Source organism: Entelurus aequoreus, linkage group LG04 (genome assembly GCF_033978785.1).
Source record: "Entelurus aequoreus isolate RoL-2023_Sb linkage group LG04, RoL_Eaeq_v1.1, whole genome shotgun sequence".
Taxonomy (NCBI): domain Eukaryota; kingdom Metazoa; phylum Chordata; class Actinopteri; order Syngnathiformes; family Syngnathidae; genus Entelurus; species Entelurus aequoreus.
In genome coordinates, this window is record NC_084734.1 from 23,411,434 (window position 1) to 23,418,010 (window position 6,577).

The 6,577-nt window shown below is 40.4% G+C and overlaps 1 long non-coding RNA gene across 1 annotated transcript in view; it reads left to right on the forward strand.

Moving 5' to 3' along the window:
* Positions 1-451, forward strand: part of LOC133647766 (uncharacterized) — a 126,084-nt gene extending 125,633 nt beyond the window's left edge. The window contains exon 3 of the long non-coding RNA XR_009825767.1: positions 8-451. This is a non-coding gene — a long non-coding RNA (uncharacterized LOC133647766). The remainder of the gene's footprint in view (positions 1-7) is intronic.
* The last annotated feature ends 6,126 nt before the right edge of the window (positions 452-6,577 follow it).

Here is a 6,577-nt window from a genome sequence, read left to right on the forward strand (position 1 = left end):
TAACGAGGCTGCCTCCAAGCCCACAGGTACTGTACGGCTCCTCCCGCTCCCTTCCCTTCCATCCACTTCATGCTCTATTTTTAGCAGCACCCTTCCCGGGGATTTTGTCTTTTCTCTTCCTCTCCCCCAGACTCTCTACCAAGACCTGTTAATATATGCTTCCTCATTTTGTTTTGTTTTCTTTGAAGGTAACAGTTTTTATTCACTTACACGAAGGCTGTCTTTGGAACCTGAGTCTTGTTGCGAATGCTCTGCATCGGCAATGTGAGGTGCATGCACCAATATTTGTAATTAGTGAGCAGCAGCTGCAACTCCTCTCAAACTGGAGATGTCAGCCCTTGTTGGTCTGTGGAGATGAAGTGTGCGAGCATGTTGAGTTCCCTCCACTGCCTCCACTTGTCTTTCAAAGGCAAAATACATAGAAAACAGACTCAAATTTCTTGCATATAATGGGAAGGGTACCTTTCACATTTGAATCGATCCCGGTACTCAAGGGTACTAATTGTCGATACTTCAGTGTGTGTTCATGTGTTAATGAATGTTAATTGATTTCAAAAATAAAATCTTATTTGTGTATACGTGTATATAGTGGGCAGGGTTTCCCGCAGCGCTTTGTTGTTAAGGCGGCTGCCTTAACAACAAAGAGCCACCTAAACTAAAGTCTTAACAAGCTGCTTAGCTTAGTTCTGCCTCTGCCTCTCAGTCAGTACGTCTCTGCAGCATCCAGCATTGTCCACTCACAGATCCATCTGATTGGTTACACGCAGAGCGGTAACAGCCAATCAGCAGTGCGTATTCAGAGCGCATGGAGTCAGTGCTCCTTCGTTGGAGTGAGCAGAAAGGTAAGCATAAGGCAGCGGACTCTCCCCAAATTATAATAAACACTTCCAAGTCAACTACTAGTAACATCACTATGAGCCCGTTGACGTTTTAGAAACATAAGCGGCAGCTCAGCTCGCTCGCAGTTCTTGAGGTGAAGGCTAATTAGCTTTTAGCGTAACGTTAGCTCACTGTGTGGGTGTGTGTGCGTGTGTGTGCGCCCCACATTAAAAGGACAGAAATCATTAGTAATGTAGCAGCCTAGTTTTGAATGGCAGGGTCCCTGCTATCACATGTTGATAAAAATATAACATTTACATAATAAAAATCAACTACAGACTTCCCAAATGCTGTAATAAATTAAGCATGATGAGTTGAGCATATGTCAGCATGTGGCCCCACTTTTAACTCTTTTTTTCAAACGCTTATTGCAAACGCTTACTTACAGTAATTCATTAATTTGACTTTGTAAGTCATTATTTTAGTATCTCAGGTAACTAGGACTGTTTTGTTTTTACTTTACGGAAAAAATATCGAGATATATATCGTATATCGCCATTCAGCAAATGGAGCGGAAAACACAACCAAAAGTTGTAGGCTTCTTCACGCGACGAAGCCGGCCTACTTCACCACAGTCTGTAGTCTATTGCCCCCCCAGGTTCTGGTGGCAGCGATGAGGTGGAGACGTGATGGCGACAGGCGAGTTACACCGATCCTTACACCCACCCACCCCCTTCCCCGGTCCCCTCCACCTGGAGAGTCACCACCTTAACTAACACATTTTCTGGGGGAAACACTGCTGTGTGTATATATAAAACATTATATATTGTTATGAAGGTGTTTGTTACTACATTATATATATACTTGCAGTGTGTATATTGTACAGATTACATATTGTTATGAAGGTGTCTGTTACTACATTATATATATACTAGCAATGTGTATATTGTACATATCAGTGTGTGAATGAATGGGTTAATGTGGAAATAGTGTCAAAGCGCCTTGTGTACCTTTAAGGTAAAAAAGCGCCATGCAAGTACACGTATAATACATTCCATATTACATATTGTTATGAAGGTTTCTGTTACTACATTATATATGTACTTGCAGTGTGTATATTGTACATATGATATATTGTTATTGCAGTGTCTGTTACTACAATATATATATATATATATATATATATATATATATATATATGTGCAGTGTGTATATAAAACGTTGTTAGAGGGTTTGAAGTTTTCTTAGAGATCTTTGAGGGCTACAACAGTTACTGCCATTTGCCGCATCTTTCAAGCGTTTTTTTAATGATTTTTAAACCCCCCCCCCAAAAAAAAAGACATATGTCTTCTTGTCTCTCATAATGATTGTAGTGCATTTCACTTTTAAGCTCAATCTAGGTTTTTGTTGTGCCCTAAAAAGTATTGTACTTATTATACACCGGCCGTTTGATTTGTAACATGCATCTTAGTTGTAGTTTTATATTATCATATTTTGGAAGTGTTGAAATAGCCATGTAAAATGGCTAATGCTAATCAGGAGCCTGTCTATGTCAAATCCAAATGGCCAAGTAAGTTTATCACACAAGGAATTTGACTTGGTAGACTGTGCTCTCTTTGCTCACTGTAAACAATAAATATTAACAAATAACTAAAAATGTAAAACAAGTGCTCATATAACTAATATGTTCAAGGCTAATACATAATAGTGCAGTGGGGAGTGGAGCAAAAAGCAAGGAGATTATGACCTGAACATGAGTTAGTATATACCCAGTGACAGATTAGTTCCAGAGCTATTTCACAGCGTTCATCAGATTGATAGCTTGAGGGAAGAACCTGTTCTTAGACACGTTGTTTTGGCATGCAGTGAGTTGTAGCGCCTGCCGGAGGAGAGTTTGAACAGTTTACGACCAGGGGTGAGGGGTCTGCAGTGATGCTACCTGCCCGTTTCCTGACCATGGACCAGTATGAGTCCTGGATGGGGGGGAAGTCGACAACGACGACCTTTTCTGCAGTCCTAATTGTAGCAGTCTGTGTTTGTCCAGCTCAGCTGAAGATCCAAGCCTGACACTTATGGAGGTGCACAGGGCAGGCTGAATGATGGAGGTGTAGAACATGATCAGCAGTTCCTGGGGCAGGTTAAAACTTCCTGAGCTGACGCTAGAAGTATGCAACCTCTTCCATGCCTTTTTTCTGATCGTGTCTATGTGGGAGGTCCACTTCAGGTCCCGTGAGACTGTGGATCCCATGAATCTGAACGTGTCCACTGTCGACACTGTGCTGTTCAGAATGGGGAGGAATATGTAATATGTACAAGAATAGAGCGAGGGTCACCACTTTGCAAACAAATGCGTCAGCAAATTGTTTAAGAACAACATTTCTCAACCAGCTATGGCAAGGAATTTAAGGATTTCACCATCTACGGTCCATAATGTCATCAAAAGGTTCAGAGAATCTGGAGAAATCACTGCAGGTAGGCAGCAAGGCTGAAAACCAACATTGAATGGCCATGACCTTTGATCCCTCAGGCAGTACTGCATCAAAAAGCGACATCAGTGTGTAAAGGATATCACCACATGGGCTCAGGAACACTTCAAAAAACCACTGTCAGTAACTACAGTTGATCGTAAGTGCAAGTTAAAACTCTACTATGCAAAGCGAAAGCCATTTATCAACAACACCCAGAAATGCCGCCGGCTTCGCTGGTCCCGAACTCATCTAAGATGGACTGATGCAAAGTGTAAAAGTGTTCTGTGGTCTGACTAGTCCACATTTCAAATTGTTTTTGGAAACTGTGGATGTCATGTCCTCCAGAACAAAGAGGAAAAGAACCATCAGGATTGTTATAGGCCAGGGGTGGGCAATTAATTTTTACCGGGGGCCGCATGAGCAACCCGAGCACTGCTGGAGGGCCACATCGACAATATTTCAATTAAATTTTGCTCAATATTATTTTTGATGTATACCGTAAGATAAATAATAATAATAATAATAATAATAATAATAATAATTAATAATAATAGTAATACTTCAACATAGTATATGTAACAGCATTCCATGACTAATATAAATAAATTAACATTAATAATAAATGACAGTAAAATAAGCACACGTATGACTGAGGAGTCATAGTGTAACTTTGTGTGATGTTTGAGTTGTCCGACTTTTTGTGTGGCCATAAACGCACCAGTGGTTTAGTGCTATGCGTGTTGGTGACAGATGACAAGTTGGTTTTGGCCTGGTTTGTACGGCAGAAAATGACTAGTTTTTCGAGATAGAAGTGTTCTACTTATGTTTTTGGTGTGGTTATGGCCGAATATAAACAGTTTTGCTCAATAAAGTGATCGATATAATTCCTGGCCTCGAAGCATCTCGATAGACGTTACAATAATTGAACGGTGTTCAATTGAACGGTGTTGACGAACACCGTTAGGGCCGCTTGTTGTCACTGTCACTCAAAGTTGCATTGCAAAATTACATAGAATAAATATGTTTATTTTGTTTAGAATTCAGATGGGATTTGATTTGGTGCGCGGCATATATTTGCTACGCGCAGCAGACGCTTGAGCAGTGCGCAATTGCGCAGGCACGCACCTTAGAGGGAACGTTGCATGGCAGTCCATGTCTTGTTGGAAACACGCCATTCTTCATCAACTTTTCTCTTTTTAGCGTCTCGGGTGTAAACCGTGCATCACTTGTCGCTGCATGTGCACCTTCGCTCGCAGGTTACACACTGACACACGCCCATAAATAATAATTTTCAAAATAAAAGCAGCACAGTTGTATTGCGCGCACGACATAGATGTTTTTTCAACTTTATTTTGTAATTAATGATTGCAGCTGTTCACATTCACTCACAATCACGCACACGCATACGTCCACACGGAAGTAATACAAATAACGATTTTCAAAACAAAAGCAGCACCGTTGTATTGCACACTCGACATAGATACTTTTTAAAATGTATTTTGTAATTTATAATTGGCCTCACGCGGGCCGGACAGGGACGCACAAAGGGCCGGATGCGGCCCGCGGGCCGCAGAATGCCCAGGTCTGTTATAGGCGCAAAGTTCAAAAGCCAGCATCTGTGATGGTATGGGGGTGTATTAGTGATCTCATCTGTGAAGGCACCATTAATGCTGAAAGGTACATACAGGTTTTGGAGCAACATATGTTGCCATCCAAGCAACGTTATCATGGATGCCCCTGCTTATTTTGATGTGGATGTTTAATGTCTCCATGTGTAAACATCTTTAGTTTATGTTGTAAATGTATTAACACTAAACCTTTTATTTTATTTATGTAAAATTCACAATGGACATTAATTAAAATAGACAATAGACTTTATACTTTTGTAATGTTTATTTTGTGTTTATATTTTTAGTCTAACAAACACACCCCGCAGCTAATTTATGGATTTTTCTTGGCTGATGGCCAGACATATTGTAAAAAGTAAAAAAAAAACAAAAAACAAGCAGACTAAATGGGTATTATTGTTTGTACTATGGCGCCATCTTTTGGACGAGTTCGCTCACTGCAGGTGCTGCATAGCCCTTCTGTTTAGACTGAGTTATGAACCGGGAGTACAATTGCCGTTCGGTCTTATAGCCGTCCATACCATTTCTACCCATATGGATTCTTCATTCATCACTTCAAGCAATGTTTGTACGTTTTCCAATATAACTAAATCATTGTTTTACTTACTAAACCATCCATGTGTGATGTTTGTAGGAATTTTGTCATGTATATTTGCACGTGCTATGGTAATGTAATGAAGCCAGCGTTGTTAGCACTGACTAATATGCTAACACGTTTACGAGTGTCTGTGTTAGTTTTATTAACTTACAATGGCATTCTTTTTGTATTGTTTCAGTTTCGTAAATTCGTTGGACTTAGTGAGTCTGTTTAGCTGATTGAGAGCTAGCTTCCGCAGCTAGTGGGTCCATGATGATGACTTCTGTTTTGTTTGATCAGCCGTTTTACTGCCATGTTAAAGACACCGTTTGGAAACAATTAAGGTATGTAAATAAACATTTACAAAATGTTTTTGTATAAATAACTCATTTCACGACTTATATATCTGTGGCTTATTTGCATGAGGCAGAGCATAGACCTCCAACCCTGACAAATACAGCTTAGACGTCACCCTCCTCCACCTTACCTGTGTGGCCAATGTTTTGAGGTCAATAGTATTTTGTCAGCCTTCAAACACACACTGTGACACGGTTATGATCCGTGTGTGTGTGTGTGTGTGTGTTTGTGTGAGTGTGTGTGTGTGTGTGTGTGTGTGTGTTGCAGCTGTGTTATTTTGACTAAGCACAGACCTGCCTTGCGGCATTCCATCATGATTCCCCCATGCACCATTCAGGCAGGTAGGCGGCTGCAGTAGAATCCATTTGTCAGACTTGCAGACCTTTATGGCGACAGACAACCACTGCCGGTGGGATGATAGAGATAATATTTGCTCCACTAAAAGAACCACAAAGGACGTTGTTAGAAAGAGAGATGAGCGTATTTAGTTCAATAATAGTTTATCTCTTTTGAACTTGTGTGGTTTATTGCACCAACTGTGTTCATTTTGAATATGTAATCAGTCGTGCTAAAGTCAGAAGCTCTGTGCTCCCATTTTACTAATATATAAATGTACCGTATTTTTCAGATTATAAGGCACATTTTTTAAATCCTTTCATTTTCTCAAAACTCGACAGTGCGCCTTATAACCCGGTGCGCCGAATGTACGTAATAAGTTTGGTTGTGCT